General features: G+C 38.2%; 1 protein-coding gene across 1 annotated transcript in view; it reads left to right on the top strand.

The window, feature by feature from the left end:
- DLGAP2 (DLG associated protein 2) overlaps positions 1–19,888 on the top strand; it is a gene marked incomplete at its 3' end in the record, with an annotated part of 378,466 nt that overhangs the window by 125,469 nt on the left and 233,109 nt on the right. The window contains exon 2 of the mRNA XM_084262520.1: positions 18,929–18,961. The remainder of the gene's footprint in view (positions 1–18,928; positions 18,962–19,888) is intronic.

Here is a 19,888-nt window from a genome sequence, read left to right as displayed (position 1 = left end):
ATGTTTCCCACCTACCAGGTAGAAAAATGGAAGCAGTTAAAGGAGCAAGAAAAAATAGTTGGCATACAAAATTTACAGTAAAGTTCTTATTCTTTTTCATAGATGTGGGTTGAAAGTACTCCAAAGGACAGTCAAGCTCCAGGGAAATGCTCTGAAGAACAGTAATTTAAAGATTCCTTGTTCTGTTAAAAAAATTTTACTGTGATTTTTCAATATTGATTAAAAAGTACTTTGAGATCACTACTTCTCTGCGAACTGAAGGTATAGAACCAAAGAAAACATTTATAAATGTGTTCTATTCTTAGATCAGAATTAATTAATTAATTAGTACTTGGTATGAATCGGTCATTATGTTAAAAGTCTGTTGAATATATTGTGTGATGACTTCTGGTAATTTACTAGTTCAATTTTTTTTTTTTTTTTTTGCCAGACACCAATAACACATTGTATTTGGAAAGCAAGGAAGTTGTTTGATTAATGACAGAATCATAGAATGGTTTGGGTTGCAGGTAATGCTGGAAAGTATCTTATAGATCTATGACCCATGTTCCTATATTACAGTAGTCTGGTCTTCTCTCCTCCTGTGCCATATAAATAGCCTTCCTCCCACCCCAAGTAATATCTTCACTTCCTCTGTAACATCTGCTAAGCCTCTCTATTCACAGTAGGCTTGGCTCTTTCCCATGTCCCCTAAATCCCAGCTGCTGGGGAAGGAGCAGCTTGTATAATAGCTGATTTCAACATAATACTTGTGCTGATTGGGAGACGAACAAATCTGATAGTTGCTGAGCTTGTATGGCTGCCTTTCCAATAGGGGTCTTAATTTGGGTTTCTGTTTCTTCTCTCTAGATGCCAATATTCACAGATCTTTCAGCAACTTGTCTTCTTGATGTCAAGCTCCCTGTTCAAATACAGTACAGTGGGCAAAGGTGGAGGCAATAGTGAGTAGGAGAGTCAGAGAACTGCCAGATGGTCAGAGAGTTCGATCACATATATTTACATTATTATCAAATTACAAATTTAAATTATTATCAAATCAAAGTTTAAAAGAAGAATGAAGTGAGGGCAAGAGACCAGCTTGTATGTGTGTTCCAGTCCACAAATGGACTCTGGATTAACATCACTGACATTGCTTTAGACCCTCCCCCCTATTTCTGGATTTACCCATTCCTCACAGTCCATCCAGAGATACCTACTATACATCTCTCCCTGATCCCCAGCCATGGTGCACAGTCACATATCTCCACTCCCACAGTGCCCCAGCTCCCACCAAAGCCCTGACCCCAGACTTGGTCCTAGTTCCTTCCCCACACTCCCAGTTCAACCAAGAGCCTCCCAGTCCTGTGGTCCCAATCCTTTCCACCTCTACTTCTCCTGTGGGACAATCCTGAGCTCAGCACCCTCTAGCCATCTGCCTCTTTCCCCAGCCATACTGCCATTCACACCGGTATGCCTGAGTTCATGCATTGCCCTTAAGTTCTGATTTGTTCCCAACAGCCACTTGGACTGACTTGTTGGCTGATGCAACAGCTAAGCACATCCCTTTCCTCAAGCTCCTTGCTTGCTAACGTAAATACCACTATTGCAAATTATTCTCACCAGCATAGAGACCAGAGAGCAGAAACCTGTGCTGGAATAGAAGTGAGCACTTGAGCTTATAGGGCTATTGTGGTGATCAAGAAACAGGAGTGCTTACTTTACAGAAGAAACTGTAATGGGTTGACAAGTTTTACACATCAAGGGGAAGGCCAAGTAGGGATCTGATTGCTCTCTGTAAATATATCAAGAAAGTAAACAGCAGGAAGAAAGAAGAGCAGTAGAATCTAAACTACATTGCTGGCATACGAATAAATGGACATGAATAAATATGGGTTGCAATTTAGGAGGATGGTTTAACCAACTGAGGCTGAGGCCCTGAAAAAGCATTGTAAGAGCAGTGAAAACAAAACCTACTTAGATTTGGGTGGAATTTGTCACATCATCAATGAGACTGGGAGAGACTCAGTCTCAATAGTGCTAGAAGCCTGGCACTTAGGGAGTACCACCCAAATTGTTACCTGTAATGCACTGCCTTGCCACACACTCCCACGCCTGCCAGAGTCGGGTGGAGTATTCTAGATGGTTCTTAATAAATATCTTGAACACTAATAATATCACTTTACTTTGTGGTGTATCTATCTATTAATATAACCTGCTATCATCTATGCCTTCTTTTTTCCAACAGCTGTGAAATGATTTGATGGTTTTAATTATTTTTCATAATAACCCCCAAATTCCTCTCTTGATTAGCTTGCTAGATGAGATTTCCATTTAGTACATATTCTTTAACTTGGTGTTTGGTTTCCCTGCTAATTATCTCACATTTTTTCTGTGTTAAGCTGCATTTGCCATCTGCTCATCCAGTCACAAAAAAAAATAATGGAAACCCTTTTGAATCCGATTGCATTCTCTTAATTACTGGCTCTGTCTCCAGTTGTGTTATTACCCACTGATTGGAAGATCTTGGGGCAGATAATTGATAAAAAACAATGACATTCCTTTGATTTTGGCTGAGCCATGGTGATACATACCAAGATCCGGATCTTTCACTTCCTACTGTTGTATATTTTAAGTTCCCCATCTTAAAAAAACCCACCAACTGAGTCATGCTTCTCTTGATTTTCATATACAGTATTGATGCTGTGTTTCCCACACTTAGACCAAGTTCCTACTGTGAATGAGCATTTCATTTAGCTGTACTCTCTCCAGGGAATTCATATGAAGTTAGTAGTACTTCCAAAGAGCATAAATGTTTCAGTAAACATGAACAGAGCATTCCTTTGTGGCTATGCGTATGTGAACTTCTGCAGATGTTTTGTGATGCCAATGCCTACAGCATTTAAGTCTCCCCTTCCCCCTTTAAGTTCTTATATGAATCTGTTCTTTCTCTGGATCTGCTGACACATGGTTTTGAATTCTCAATGTTTCTGTATACCATTTTTGTCTTCAACACATTGCAGAAATGGTCTGGACCGCACACGACTGGCCCTGTTGCTTACCCAACAAATATTTGGGTAATTGAAGTCCCCCATAAGAATCAGTGCCTGGGATCACGAGGCTACTTCTAGCTCCATCATTCTAGAAGGCATCATCAACAGGCCCCCCTGATCAGGGGGCCTGTAGTAAACACCTACAACAGTCTCAACCACACTAGCCTGCCCGTTGATTCTCACCCACAAGCTCTCAACTGATACACCACCCTCTCCCAGGTGGAGTTCAGCACATTCTAGCTGCTCTCTCACATAAAGAGCAACTCCTCCACCTCACCTCCCTAGCCTATCTTTCCTAAAAAACACATAGCCATCCATGACAGTGTGACAGTCATTCAAGCTGCCCCACCACGTCTCCGTGATTGTGATGAGATCATGGCCTTGTGACTGCACAAAGATCTCGAACTCTTCCTGTTTATTTCCCATGCTGCGTGCATTAGTATACAGAAACTTTAAGGAGGCAGCAGGGTAATTATTTTACACCTTACACTTTGATTCTCTGGTGCTTGATAACCTCCTCATACTTGTAACCTTACATGATGAAAAATACATTCTTTTTGTGAGTTGATATCTTCAGTCCTAGATTCTGGTTACCAAGCTCTTCCTCACAAATCCCATTCATATTCTTTGTTCCTATCTGTATATTTGCAGATCTTTTGCTAGATTCTTTGTAGGAAAATCTCTTTCTTTAATGATAGGGTCACTTATTTCCAAATCAGCTGAAGTGGACTTTGGAGCTATTATATTAACGAGACCTACCCATGCAAATTGTACAGAAATGTTTCTTTCCACTGGAAAAAATGTTTCATGTACACATAACCCTTGTAAGTTGTTAGTTTGAGTGGTGTGACCAAAATGTCGTGACCGAGTCATAGGGAACACAGATTTATTGCAACATTTGATCTTGTGTATCATCAATAATGTTATTTTCTAAGGTCTTTTAAAAAGCAGAGTTTGGGTTTCTAGTAAGCTGGACAAGCAAGCTGAAGAGCTGTCTAAACCCCACTGGATTTCCTCAGTACTACCAGTTCTTTTATATTCCTAATCACTGTTTCAATATAAAATCACAGAATGGTTAGGGTTGGAAGGGACCTCAAAGATCATCAAGTTCCAACCCCCCTGCCATGGGCAGGGACACTGCTGCTCAAGGCCCCATCCAGCCTGTCCTTGAATACCTCCAGGGAGAGGGCATCCACCACCTCCCTGGGCAACCTGTCCAGTGCCTCACCACCCTCGTAGTGAAAACTTTTTTCTTAATATCAAATCTAAATCTACCACCTTCCAATTTAAAACCATTCCCCCCTCCCTGGGCAACCTGTCCAGTGCCTCACCACCCTTGTAGTGAAAACTTTTTTCCTAATATCAAATCTAAATCTACCACCTTCCAATTTAAAACCATTCCCCCTTGTCCTACAAACAGTCCTTCCCCAGCTTTCCTGTAGGCCCCTTCAGGTACTAGAAGGCCGCTATAAGGTCTCTCCAGAGCCTTCTCCAGGCTGAACAACCATAACTCTCTCAGACTGTCTGTCTCTGTAGGAGAGGTGCTCCAGCCCTCTAATTATCTTCATGGCCCTCTTGTGGACCTGTTCCAACATCAATACCATTGATGTTGATTTTTTTGCTTAATAAAAAGAAAGATTGGTTGAATGGTAATTTTAAGCATCTAATGGTAATTTCAGCATCTAATTCAATACTAATTAAACATAAGGCAATACTAATTTGGAGATTTACCTGAAACTTTCAGAGATTATTTCTTTTCCCCTATCAAATGCAATTCAATTTTTTCACATGAATACTTCTCTTTTCCAATTTAAAAAATTTGTTTATGCTGCAATTCATTATTGCATTAGCATAGTCAGAATATATATATTGTGATCTCTCTTATTTGACAGAAAATGGGGTAAAGAAGAGGGAGTAGATATTCTTAAATTTCCTTTATTTTTGCTGTATGAGCATTTAAGGATCTTCTAATCTGGGCCAATTTTAAAGCTGACATTATTTCAGAAAATGCATAAAAGAGTACTCAGTCCTGCTGAAATCAATGTTAATATTTAACTGTTTGCTTTTGTAGGTTTTGCATCCTGTGTAATTATGTGAAAGCATGTAATTTAACATCCACAATGTTATTGTTATGAAAAAAACATTTAATTTATTATTTATTTTAATGCTATTGGACCAGATGGAACTAAAATTACAACCCTAGAGAAAATCTTGTGTGCATTCAGAACATGGAAAACCTAAACAATATGTGTTGAAATATTTTATTAATATTCTCAAATTAATCAGATTCCTCCAGGTAGTTTAGATGTTATTTTTTGCTAGATTATTATTGATAGGATAAAACTAGGCTAGACAATTTATACAATAAAACTTAATGTACACCAAAGCATCTCTGAGTGTAACCAGGTAGATTCATGTTATTAGTAGTATACCATATGATTCATTCGTTAAGGGTGTATTAGTATTAGAAGGGCCTGAAATATTAATGAAGAATTATATGTATCAGGAAACATGTTTATGCTTAGACTCCATCATTGCCAATGGTATGCTTTATTGTTTTTCAACCACATCTGAGGTACAGTAGTTTTCAAAGTCAAACAGTTCTTGTCTAATTACATCATCCAATAACTGAAATATTTTAAATAGTAAAACTTAGATAAATAGTGCCGAAAAATAGCTATGGTATATCATGGTATTTATTTAGGGTTTTTTAAAGATGACAGACAGCTAATTTCACACCTGTGTATGTCTGTCTTCTGTTGATTAGTAATTCAGTGGTGTTTCTGTGATGAAGAGAATTTAGCATTATGAACTAGTTGTTTATGACATTTATTTATGAGTAACTTGTGTACAATTATTTATCATTTTACTGTTGAAAGCTAGATCATAACTTTTTCATTACTTGTTTCTTGCAAGTAATAGAATAGTATCTCCTTGTTAATTTCGTTACCTTCAAATTCTCCTGATTTTAGCCCTTTGTACATCTTGTAAATAACCTGATGGAGGCCAGTAAAATTGTGGACATCACATAGCGTGCATGTTTATGGTCTCTAAATTCATGCCCAGTCCTGCAGATAGCCTCTCTTACGTGACTGTTTAGAGGTCTGTCGGCAGACTTTACTTTATCTAAAAGAAAAGGCTGCATTAACAACAAACTTCTCATGACTGAAGTAAATTTTCTCCCATTTAAATAGGCAGAAAAACTTAACTGAGGGTGGTAGTTCCTTGGCAAAGATTTTGAGCACTGGATCATAAAGAGAAACTGCTCGATTAATCTGTGATTTTTTTCATTTTTTAATGTAATTTTCTAGTTATTTTGTTAGGAAGTAGAGAAACGTTCTTATTCTGGGACTGAAAAAACTAGTTACAGTAGAAATTTTATTTAGTAGATTTGGAAGGGAAAAAACAGTTGTTCTGAAGAATTTAGAGAAACTGATTTTGCTTTGAACTCAGTTGACTAATCTGAGAAATTACGGACACTTAATATAGACTAGTGTCTTCTCTGGACTTTACCATCTTGAAAGTGATGTGTAGTTGCACAATTTTATCTTATGTTTGACATGTTTAATTTCCAAAAGGCAATAGCATTCAGATGGGGCTATTAACAGTATCCTGCCCTTAGGACAGACTGGACAGTGAAGGTTTCCTCCAGTGATGATAATGCCAGTGATTTGTACTTTGTTAACTGAGCCTATTATACATTAATTTAACCTTGACATTAAATATGTCTAAAATGCTTGCAAGGCTTGTGCTTAGATTCTAATTTCAGTGATGTGTGAGAATCAGACAGAAGCGCCCTGTATGAGTTTTGAGTGTTTGCACTTCCTTTTCCCTGAAGCCTGTAAGCAACACATATAGATCCATGATACTCACCTGTTACAACTATGGCATAGTGTGCGTTCACAATTTTTATTTCGACCTTAGGGCACCGTTCGATGGTTGTTCTCTGTACATAGACTCCTAATACTGCAGATCTGGACTTCCTTGTAGCTAACTATTAAAGAAATCACCAGAGCATTACAAAAGTATAAAGGAATTCAAGGTCAAATCAGTGATGGGGAATGCTAGCTTGCTGCAGTAATCTAAAAGATGAGGTTGGCTGAGAGAGGTAGACATTGCTGTGTACACAATGTACTAAAGGAAGAAAAGGGACTCATACAAGTTGAAAAGCAATAGTAAATTAAAATCTGCTGTTTCAACTTTGCTTTTGGGTATTTAAGGTTGAATTTATGGGTGTTTCTGCAAAAAGGTCAGACTATATTTTAGTCATTGAATTCCATATCTCAATGTTAGCTTCATGAAATATTTTGTGACTCTCAACTCCTATTTCTTTATTGCAATTTTACATCATTTTGTCAAAGGATCTGTCTACAGTTCTAATTAATGCTGGTGCAGTTGCCACTAGAATTTTATTTAAGAATGTTGATAAAGAATGTTCACTATGGAAGTCTTCATGCATGAAAAGTTTCCAGATATGCACAGTTTTGCACCTTGCTCCAGCATAGAGACTTTTCACAGGTATGGATGCTCACTTCACCAGAACAAGTTAGGAGCTTGGAGTTGAAGTTAGCTGTTGTTTTACAAAAAATGGCAAAAATGTACACTTGTGGTGGTGGTGGTTTCTGGTTTGTGTTTTTTGGTTGGTTGGTTGGTTGGTTTTTGTTGGGGTTTTTTTGTTCCACTCACTGGAAAGTTTCTCTTACCCCAAACAAATCTTATTTTCCATTGTAAAAACTAAAGTTAAGCACTCTTTTTTTTTTTTTTTTTTTTTTTTGAGCTCTTTGTGCCTTTGTAATGTTTATGACAGAGGGGATAGACAGTCATGTTTATTAGTCCAGTGAGACGGATGTGTTTGAACTCATCAACAAACTATTTTTTCTGAGAGTTCATGTTTGAAAGGGAAGCGTATATTTTGTCAGTTCACCTTTAATTTTTTCCAGATTAGGTTTATTAACACTATTTGTTTGATGGCAAAGGCCATAAACTATAGAAAGATTTTTGTTTCATTATTTTAAATCAAGTTTAATGTTTACACTAAGTTTGTGTTTCTTGTGTAGTTGCTCACTACCACCTGAATGCAGCATTTCTGGAAGCTTTTCTCCTGAGATAAGCAGATATATTTAGAAGTATCATTAGATTCCAAAAGTCATTACAGACTGGTCAAGACAGAAAGCTTTACAGGGGATAGCTCACTGCTCTTATAAACAAGCCTTGCTCCCCCCAGCCTGTATTTAGGAAGGAATATATAGTGAATTCCCTCTTGGTATAGTAGAAAAAGCTTCTACAACAGATCAGACCTTGAACTATGGTCTTCAGCTGTTGGGACACATTGCCTGGCATGTCCAAGTTTACTGCTGTAACCTCCTTGAGCATTCACTTCGTATGTAAGGTCACTACATATTTGGAACTGGACCAGTTCAAAGCTTTAGCTGTATATCACAGTCCTTTTGTATCTGAGTGCCCTTTTTTAAGGATCTCAGAAGTATATCTACATCAATGAAGGCTGCTGCACACTGGGCAGTACAGCTCGTAGGTTAAAGGGAGTGATTATTCCTCTCTTTTTGGCACTTTCAGATGCTGCCGTTGGAGGAGTGCCCAGTTCTAGCCCCTGCCCTACCCCCACTCTAGTCTAAAAAAGACATAGACAAATTGGAGCACGTGTGAGTATGGCCACCAAGATTCTTAGAGTACTGGAGCATATGATGCACAAGGAGACACTGAAGAGACCTGGATTTGTTCATCCTGAAGAAGAGAAAACTAAGAGGAGAGCAAAGCTAATTGCTGTCCTCAGCTGCTTAATGGATCATTACAGCCAGATGGAGCCAGACTCTTAATGGACATGCACAGTGAAAGGACAAGAAGGGATAGATGTTGCAGCAAGAGAAATTTCAATTAGCTAGAAGTAAAAAACTCTCAGTGATGAGGGTGGTCAAATACTGGAACAGTTGCCCAGAGCATCTGTAGATTTTCCTTCCTGGTGGATTTTCAAAACTTGCGTGGTCAAGGCCCTGAGAAACTTAATATCACTTTGAAGTTGGCAGTTCTCCAAATTCAAGGATAATCTCTAATGACCTCAGTACATCTCTTCCATTCTGTACTATTCTAAGCAGACACACATTACTGACTTTATGTGAAGGACATAATTTGACAGTCTTGCCCAGATATGGATACATCCTGGATATGATCTCTTGCCTCTTCCAAAGGTTACATAATCTTTTGTACACCTTTTGTATTTCAAATTACCTCCTTCAATCTGTTTGTCAAGTCAACTCCTCACTCCATTTATATGCTTTTGAAATCTGATTTCTATATGAGAGAAAAGAAGGAGTGAAAAAAATCAATGTAACCGTCAGAGTACCAAAGTGCATAATCTAGTCTACAACTGCACTGACCCATTCTATATTTTTGCCATCTGTCTAATTGGTTCTTTGTTATATAATGGTCAACTTGGATTTCTATGAGTTTTTCCTGTTCTTTTGATGCTCTGAGATTATTGGTGAAATCTCTTAAAATAGGCAAAGTTAAAGAAGAGAGGGGAAAAAAAAAGGACAGATAGTAGAGGAATGGTGATAGATAGCTTGGCTAGTTCTGCATTAGTATGCTGTTGAGATTTGACCCTGAGTCTGCTGAACTCCAATGACACTTGCATTTGCTCCAGAGGGCTTTTGGAGTAAGCTTCTGTCTTCAGAGTTGTATTTTACAGATTTGTATTACTCTTAGGGGTCCCTGCTCTCGCAATTTTTATCACCAACCTTTCTCTCCTTGGTGTTTTTCATAAAGATGCAACAATGTGATTAGGGAGTGGTAAGTTTCTTTCCCTTGGTTGTGAGGAATATGACTCACTTTAACCTTTGAATGTCAAATACTAGAAAACAAGTGCAAAAAAGAGGAGAAAAAACCACGTAGAATTGCTTTTTATAAACATGTCTTCTGGTCTTTTTTTGGACTCATTCAGGATATTTGGACTCTCCACTTTGATACTGTGCATCTGAAATGTGTGTCAGAAGTCTGCCAAAGCACATCCATTTTATTACTGTGTTTACGACTGCTCCTTTGAAAAGAAACTATTTGTGTTCAGATCACCAAGAGGAACATTAACTTTTTTCCTTTCTTTCTTGAGGGTTTTGTATTTTTCTTTTTATTGCTTCAGTTATTTTTGTTTTCCTATTAAATTATTTGATTTTCTGGTCTCATAATTCTTTTCTGAAATCTGTTTTGGCTTGGTTAATGCACGTGCAATGTGTAAACTCCATATGGAGAAGGATCTGATATGCAAGTAATGTGAACAGGTCCTGGCATTGCTTTGAGCATGAACCTTATATTTTTATCTGGGGAAAAGAATGGGCTCTTAGTGGTTGCTTAGGCATTTGGTTGGATGTCAGTTCATTTGCTCAAAAGGATATAAAGTTTGCTGCCAGGCTGGTTGATTTTCTTCTGCTTTAGGCTCATTCTATTTTAATAATGCCTATTCTGTATTCTATTTTTATTTAAAGTTCTTTCAGTATCTGCATTTATCAGGGCTACTCATTCCCCTTGCTCTGTCTTTCCCAATATAGCCCAGCTGCTAGTCTCTCACAGACAGCTGGTTTTTCTATTGTATTTTTCTTATTCTCCAAAACTCCAGTATATATTTGTTTTTTTCTAACCTGAGGTCTGATCCTGGGAAATAAAAGGCCCTTTGTTATGAATACCTCAGTTGAAAGATTCAAGAAAGCTGAAATTGCAAACACAAGGGAATCTCATCTTGAGAATGGTCATACCGTAAGTGATCAGCAGTGAGAGGCAGGCAGGCAGGCAGGCAAGTAGGCTCTTATACTCAGCAAGAAGTGCTTGTAGAAATAGTTCTAGAGGAATTAAATACATTTATTGACTGTATCCACAACAGTTCTAAACAATTATTGTTATTATTTTTTTCACTATGTTCTGTGTGATGAACAGATGACTGGTAGTTACTTCTACTGTTCAGAAGAAGAAAAAAATTTCAAGATAGAAATGTACACACATACACACACACAAACATATGTAAATGGGTGTGTGTATATAATTGCATGCTTTTCTTTCATATGCATGAATTGAAATTATTTTTCTTTTATGACTGTTGATAGAAATGGGTGCAAATAATATCTGACACTGAATAGTTGCTTTTTCTTCCTGTTGTAATGTTTGTCAGCTCTCACAACATTGTAAAAAATTGTTGTGGTTTCAGCTAGGATAGAGTTAATTTTCTTCTTAGTAGTGGGTATTGTGTTTTGGATTTCAGATGAAATCATGTTGGTAACACAGGGATGATTTAGTTACTGCTGAGCAGTGCTTACACAGAGCCAAGGCCTTTTCTGATCCTCAGCCCATCAGTGAGTAGGCTGAGGGTGCACAAGGAGTTGGGAGGGCACACAGCTGGGACAGCACACCTCAAATTACCAATAAGGTATTCTGTACCATATGGCATCATACTCAGCAGATAATGGGGGCAGGGGGAAGAAGAATAAAGAAGGGACATTCAGAGTTACGGTGTTTTTTCTTCCCAGATAACTCTGGGATGGCATGATGAAGCCATCCCAGAGATGGCTGAACACCTGCCTGCCCATGGGAAGTGGGAAATGGATTCCTTGCTTTGCTTGTGTGCACGGATTTTGCTTTACTTATTACTTACTAAACTGCCTTCATCTCAGCCCATGAGTTTTCTCACTTTCACTCTTCCGATTCTCTCCCCCATGCCACCAAGGGGGGAGTTAGTGAGTGGGCTGCGTGGGGCTGCAGTTAAACCACAACAGAAATAGTGTTTTGCTGTAATATCAATTTGATTTTGCCACTTCATAGTTTCAAACAAAAAGTTGTAAGAAGTACCTGGAATGCTTGGTGGATTTCACTTGATATATATGGATTACATGAGTAAGGCTCTTACGGCAAAGGCAGATCAGCAGCCTATCCTTGATGTTTCATTCTTGTGGTGGCTACTCAAGGTATCTCAAATTCCTGCCTATGAAGAGAAGATCTCATTTGAGTCGAGAAAACAGTACTGCCCAAAATTAGGCCAAATGCATTCTTAGAGATATAAAATGATGTAAGAGCAAAAATATTCTGCTCTGCCTGGCAGTCAAAGGGTTCCAGTTGTGCACTCTATTCAGTATTCACTTACAGCTTTAAGATATGGCTAAATGGGAAAGAGTGAAGATAGGATGAATATTAGCAAGCACAACTGGGAGGAAAAATTGAAGGTTTAGAATAGAACAAAAAACAAGCCATGAAGGAAACAATGAGTCTCTGAATTGGATATTATTATTTTTGAAAATGTAGTTCACCCATTGCACAGTTGGAAACAATGCCTGCTTGGGCTATCTAGGAAAAGTCACTCCAACTGAAAAGTTAAATTCAGAGGTAATTTACTTGAATACAACTGTATTCACTGTCATCAGAGGTTTTAGAAAACATGGCAGAAAAAATTCTGTAGGTAAATTTCAAATGTGCTTTGCAGAAGAAAAGACTAGCTGTTTTTTGTAGGTGCCTAGCCTACATGTGTGTCTGAATGTGGAGTAGGAGATCGTCCCAGGATTTGATCTGGCATCGTAGAACAGAGACGAGGATTGTGAATGGGAGATTCTCAGTGGGTATGACAGAATCTTGCAGTTTGTCCTATAGGTCTGTCATGTCCATGTTTCAGCCAATGGTATTGTGCAGCAGTGAGTTATCAACAGGAGTAAATAGCTACAGGTAAAGACAAAATGTGTAGGAGAACAAACAGACATCGAAAGAGAGAATGGAAAACTCAGTTCATAATACAGTAAGTTTTTATTACCACTATTATATCCATGTTTAGATACAAACACTGGATTGAAGTCATAAAAACGATTAGAAGTGCCACAGCTTAGCCTTAAATTATATCTTGCTTTTCAGCTGTACTAAATCTCAATATGGCTACTCTAAGCCTGGAAGTGTCATGGAGTTCCATTTCACTGACATCAGTAAAATGATATAAAAAGGCATTGATGAAATAGTGTCAGAAACAGTTACATTTCTTGCCAATAGAAACACAGTCTAACACACTGTCTGCTGACTTTCCTCGCTGGAACTTGATCTATTTTTTTGTTGCTTTTTAAATTATTATCATTATTATTTTGTATAAATTGCAGATCAATAATTGGTTTCTGCGATGACAACCATATTTCTCTGCAAAACAAAAGTAATTTCCAGTTTTCCTCTGATGCTTTGAATTCTGGGTTCAAATAAGCAGTGATATTTAGCAATTATATAATATATATAATAATTTCTTTTGGCTACTTGGTAAATAGGTTTAGACGGTAGTAAAAAGGGGGGGAGGAAGAGTAATATAGGCAGCAAAGACATAGATGAATGTAGTTAAAATTTAAGAGTGATATGGCATCAGGGAGGAGCTGCAAAGGGACTCTGGCAGTGTCAGCTGAAAAGAGAAACAGAAAGGTTGTGACACCAATGAAGTGGGGATACAAAACTGGGTGTGTGGTATTATTCAGGGGGCAGTCAGAAGGGCAGACTGCATCCATTTTGTGAATGCAGTGCTGAGGTGACAAGTTATCCCTAGCACTGCTTCTCACCTTTGCATATTATTTCTTGCCATAGTGTCATTTTTATATTTTTTGGTCAAAACTCATCCAGGTTAAACTCCATAATCTGGGTAACTCCCCTTCTGAGAGCATAATGTACTTTAATGTGTAGTTAACTATCAAATTACCCCCAGTATTTTCTTTAAACTGATTTAAAATGCTACTAATATTACATTGTCTTAACCTTACTGCTTTGTATAGCTTGCATGGGTATTTTGAATTGTAATTTATTCATAATGACTATTTTGTACCTTTCATCTGGCCCATATAGTTTGCTTATTGTAGCTCTTTACAGTAGATTTTTTTTGTATACCAACTGCACAAGACAAGTATAAACAAAGCAAGGAAAGGTGAACATGTTGAACAGAATAATTTGTCTTCACTCTAATTTGAAACTGCATGTTTAACTCAGATTTTTGGAGAAAGAATGTTGACATTTACATGTCTGGGTTTTTTCTTTTTAGCTTTACTTACCTATGTTAGACAAGAAAAACTATCAAAATAAATTTTGTATTTTGGGGGGGAGGAAAAAAGAGCTCCTGTCTTTATGATAAATGTGTTTCTTCAAAAGAATTTTCTTATGACCTATTTTGTCAGCAAGTTCTTGTATCTGGGAAGATTATTTCTGTTGGCTAGACAATTTCAAAATGATAGAGTGAGATTAATAATATAAGTACAGGTTTTCCTTGTTCTATTGATTTATTGGGTCCCAAATCTCTGAACACTTGCCCATCTTAGTCATTTTGCTTTTGAGAGCAATGACAAAGAAGTTACTCACATGTATGACTCTTTGCAAGAACGAGTGTCTTTGTTAAGTGCAGCTGATTAGCAACATATTAAAAAGAAAGAATACCTGCTTTGAAATTATCATTATAATACTGTAGGTGAATCAGATATGTAGAGGCATAAAACTGTGCTAGGAATTGTGAGAATGAGAGGTTTGAAAAATATCTTTGTATGAAATGTGTTAATGTCTCTGCTCCTATTCCGTCACAATGCATAGTAGCTGAAGCACTTCCACTTTGGATGTCATTTCATCCAGCGTGGGCATACAGAATTTACTTCTCAGAGGCTGAGATATCACACTTTCCTTTAGCCCATCTATGGGTTGCTTAGTCCTGAAAAGAGCAGTATTGGTTGACCTGCATTCAGCCATGCGTTCCCTCATCCCTTACGCCATGCATTAGCACTGTTAGAATTGCAGGAGACTTGGATCAGAGGACTAACCTTAAGAAGACTTGAGTTTGTTTGTTATTTATTTAGTTCTGAAGACAGGTGAATGCCAAGTTTCATATGTGTAACAGTCAGTATTGTCATTGCAAGAGACCTATGCCAAAGTGCAGAGAAGGGCAACCAGGCTGGTGAAGGGGATGGAGGGCAAATCATATGAGGAGCAGCTGAGGGAGCTGGGGCTGTTTAGCTTGGAGAAGAGGAGGCTGAGGGGAGACCTTATCACCACCTACAACTACCTGAAGGGAGGTTGTAGAGAGGTGGGCGATGGTCTCTTCAGCAGGAGATAGGACAAGGGGATATGGCATGAAGCTGTGCCAGGGCAGGTTTAGATTGGATATTAGAAAAAAACTTTTTACTTTAAGAGTTGTCAGGGCCTGGAACAGGCTGCCCAGGGAGGTGGTTGAGTCACCTTCCCTGGATGTGTTCAAAAAAAGGGTAGATGAGGTACTTAGGGATATGGTTTAGCATAGGATGGGAATGGTTGGACTCAATGATCTTCAAAGGTCTCTTCCAACCTTGTGATTCTGTGTATGATCAGCAAATGGAGGAGGTTCTTTGGTGTTGGTGAGGCTATACCTGGAATGCTGTGTATGGGGGCTGGGACTCACTGCTTCTGAAAGCATTTGGGGGAAATTAACAGAGGGCCCTGTGGTGAGAGTAGTTCGAAAAACCAGTCTTGTTCATCTGTTGAGATGATGGGGAGCTTTTTGAAGGAGAGTTTCAGACAGGATGGAGCCAAAGTCTTTTTGGCAGTGCTGTGTGATAAGGAAGAATGGTCACAAATTGCAGGCTGTGATTCAAGTAAAACCCTACGAGGCTGATGCAGCACTGGAGCTGCATGCCCACTGAGGTTGTGGGATCTCCATCCTTGGTGGCTTTCAGGACTTGACTGTCAAAGCCACAGCAGAGCTGAACTTGTATTGGCAACAGCTTTGCTCTCAGAGGGAAGCTGAACTAGACGATCTCCAGAGGTCACTCAGGATGAACATTTTTCTCCTAACATGCATGTTACTGTGAAGATTTAGCCCAACTCTTATGAAACAGAAAAAGGAGTGGGTGCATACAAAACCTGACTAATTTATTTCATGCTAACATGAATTTCTAAGGCAGGTTAGGTGGCTGTTTCTTTCTGCTAATCTTTTAAGACTTTGGAACATTAATGTTGAGACGCACAACTTTAAGTGGAGGTGCATCTTAGCCTAAAGAATGTCATTTCACTTGATGGAGTGGTAACTTCTTACGCTGTCCTTCATTGCTGTCATCTGACCCCAGAACTGAAATTTAAATTAGAAAATTTCCAAATGAGTACCAGTCTTTGGTATTGAGTATCCTCTAAAAAGATCTTTTCTACCAAGTTATGGCATCTGTTTTACACAGAAAAGTATTTAAAATAAGTTTCAAGACATAGCTTCTTTACATGATTTTAAGATTTATGTATTCTGTATAATGTAAAACTACAAATATTTGAGTGCCTTGTGTATATTTTACATTATTTTAGTCAACCTCTCAACAATAACCATTGAATGTAGCGACCTAAATAGACTTAATTCTCTCTCTTTCTCCTCTCTCTCCGTTTTTGTCTTGCACACACACACTTGCACACTCTCTGGGGAAAACTGCTCTGTACAACCTCCCTGTCATGTTGTTCACGTGTCTGGTAGAAGTGGTTGTGGTTTTGTTTGTCACTCAATGTGTATGTGTCAAACACAAAAAAAAGGGTATCGAGTCCTCCCCCACAGTAGCAAACTACGGTAGGGAAATTCGTAAACAGGCTTAGTGGTGAATCATCCACATCCACAAAGTCTGCTTCTTACCAGTGTAGAGAGATGCTGCTGTCAGTTTGAAATAATTCCCAGCCTCTGGAAGTCATACATTGATAAATTAAAACAAAATTATCCCCATGAGCTCTCCCCAGGCTTGCTGAGGTAGGGGAAGAAACACCTGGCTTGCCCATAAATGCGTGACCTCAAACAAACACCTGAAAGAAGTCCAAAAAAACAGTGGTCTGGCAGGTAGAGTGTTGATACCTGGATAGCTTTTGCATGACTTTCTGGCACCAGTCATGGCTGCAAGCCTTATTTTGCGGTTATGCTATCTACTCTGCTGCAGATTTGCAGCACTGGCACTAATTTATGCTAGTGAGGAAAAGAAGAAAACTAATTGTTTGTACCATTGAGTCGGGACCTTTGGAAGACACTGTTTAGAGCTGCAAAAAATGTCAGGCAGACTCTTTGGATTGTAACAGCCTAGTGAAGCAGCTGTTAGCAGGACGTGGAAGATCAGCAAAAAGTCAGAAGTTCAGAAACCAAGTCTCAGCTTGCTCGTCCTTATCAATCAGGATAATAAACTGCACACAGTCAGGCAGCCCCTCTCAGTAAAACCTCAGAAAGTCTTTGAATTAAAAATGAAAAAAAAGAACTTCTGAGCTGCTTCCTCAGCATCGCTTCAGAATGTGGCGAGTGCGGTTTTTATCCAGCAGCGAAGGAAGCAGGCCAGTGTTACCCGAGAGGAGACTTTTCATGCGTTTCTCTTGGGGGGGGGAGGGTGTTCTCAAGCTCGCTGTCAGAGAGCTGCTTTCCATTTGTCAGATCCGCTGGAGACACTAGTGAGCCTCCCAATACATGTCTCATGCTGCTGAGCCACATCAAAATTAATTCCTTTCTATCTTTTATCTTTATGCTGTTTTAAAAATTGTGACCCACCTATCAGCAGCAGAGTTGCCTGGATAAACATTTGTTGTTCCTTGCCCTCATGCACACTACAACCTCTGGCAGTTGTAAAAAACAATTACTAAAGTTTTTAAAATACATGAAATACGCAGGATCGAGTACCGTTACAGCTGTGGGTCACTGTGAGACAGTCTCTTATCTGCATGGAGAAGGTGCTTCTAAATAACGGGCAGTGGCACAGTGGCACTATAAAGGTCAGTCTGCTCACTGTGTGCGTTTCATGCTCTATTGTTTCTGGCTTATTTTACCCTTGAGTCAAGACCACAGCTGAAGTCCAATATCCTCTTTGTCGTTCAAAGCCAGAGACAGTTTCAGCAAACTTTTGAATCAAATATGTATATACCAGGCATGTTAAACTGATTTGTGTGCTGAATTTGATATAAAAATTAATATGCACAGGTGTGCGCGCGTGCATGCGTGCCATATAGATTATTTGCTTCAGTGTACTTGTTGCTGTTGGAGATGTAATCTTTCAGCTAAATTAAATGGTCAATGTTAAAATGGAGGTTTCAGAGATGTGCGATTTCAAATACACTGTGCTGGTTCTAGTAGGACTTTTCCCAGTGTGCCAGAATTATCTGCCAACTTGATTGCATTCTCTGTGACTTCAGTTGATTCTGGTATTTGGATTCTAAACAACAGCTTTGTGCTACAGCTTCTTTCTAATACCTGGAGCAGTTCAATCTCAAGGGATACTTTAAAATATTTCCTCCCTCTGTGTATGTATTTGTACATTATGCAAAATAATTTTTAAGACAGCCAACTTCCAAATAGTAGTAGTGTGTGAATAAAATAGTAATTGTACATTTAGAGACCGTCTGTTTGCGATGATGGAGTTTTATTTCCTTCATTTCTGTACTTGAATATTTTGCACAGTATAACTGCACATTTACATTTAATGTTTGACTTACTGCTCTTGCCTGGGAGGACTTGGGAACCTTTTATGAGAAAGGAGTATAATGACTTTGTCACTATTACTGTTTGCTACCTCCAATAATAAAATATTGGGAGGCTTAAACTTTTTATTTGAGTGACTGTTGTCACTGCAGCATTGTACATCTGCAAATACAAAAACGTCATGTGGAAGTGAAAAGTCCAGCTATGTGAATGGATTGAGCTGGTGTCTGCGAAGCCAATAGTTATATCACTGTAACTAGACATTTATATAGTTCTATTTTAAAATTCTTCCTGCAAAAATCCTTTTCTGAAAGTTATTTTCCAGCTGTTAAAAAATGGGTGCTGAAAATAGAATTGCATTTTTCATATGAATTTTGGGTTGTATAAGTTTTATTGTTTCTAGAATGTAATTATGACAGATCTTAAAATCAAGAAATTACAATTTATCTCTTTTTCTTTGCAGAGTCACAGTGTACACTCTGTGGGGAGCCTGAAGGTGAGTGTGTTTTCCTACTAATAATTTTCATAGCGGCTAGAGGTGAACGCTTGGCTCCAATGATACACATGTACAATAGATTAGCAATGCTATCTGAATGATGAGAACCAGTGAAAGACATTCTTCCCTATATTAGATACCAAAAATGAATTGAATTAAGATGAGTAAAGCACAGTACATGCTCCAGGCAGGAAATATCTTAAAGGACAAATATTCCATTACAGCAAAAAATTGAAATATTTACTTCTTACTCTTTTGTGTGTTTGTCAAACTAATTTGGGGTAAGAGAGAGTGTGAAGAGACATTTAAGGACATCACTTTGAGGATGAAAAACAAAGAGATTGGACATAAAAGGGAAATGAGAAAAAATTTTTGTATTTAATATTTCATTTACAGAGAACTGTGAAAGGCGAACATTTTTTAGCAGGCGAAGTGAATAAATATTGCTTCTGAAATAAAGATAATTAAGCAGTAACTGTTATGCAGTGCAAATACATGCCCATATGAAGGTGTTTGGTGATTTATTTTGCTTGGATTTTTTCCATGTGACTAATTAAATGCCAAGGTGAGACCCACAATTTACCTAAATGAACACTGAGGCAATGAGATTATGATTTTTGAAGGAGGCCATTATTGAGGATAATCTCATTTATTTATTTATTAACATTCATGCTGTTATAAAGAAAATGTCAAAAAGCTGACCTTCATTTCAAATCAACCTTCTAAGTCAATTTGAAGTCTGGAGTCTTTCTAAGAAATAGTCCGAAATAAAAAATGTAAATGGTGGAGCAAAGCATATTAATTAAAATTTAAATTATAGATTCTGGGCTTTTCCCAAAGATGTTCAGCTTTATATCTTGAATAGTGTCTGAAAAACAATTTGAACTGCAAATGTTTTATGAAATTAGGAGGGAGAAGTTATTAAGA

Source organism: Gallinula chloropus (assembly GCF_964237585.1).
Source record: "Gallinula chloropus genome assembly, chromosome: 3".
Lineage (NCBI taxonomy): Eukaryota > Metazoa > Chordata > Aves > Gruiformes > Rallidae > Gallinula > Gallinula chloropus.
The sequence above is the reverse complement of the archived record's forward strand: the minus strand, read 5'-3'. Positions and strand labels throughout refer to the sequence as shown.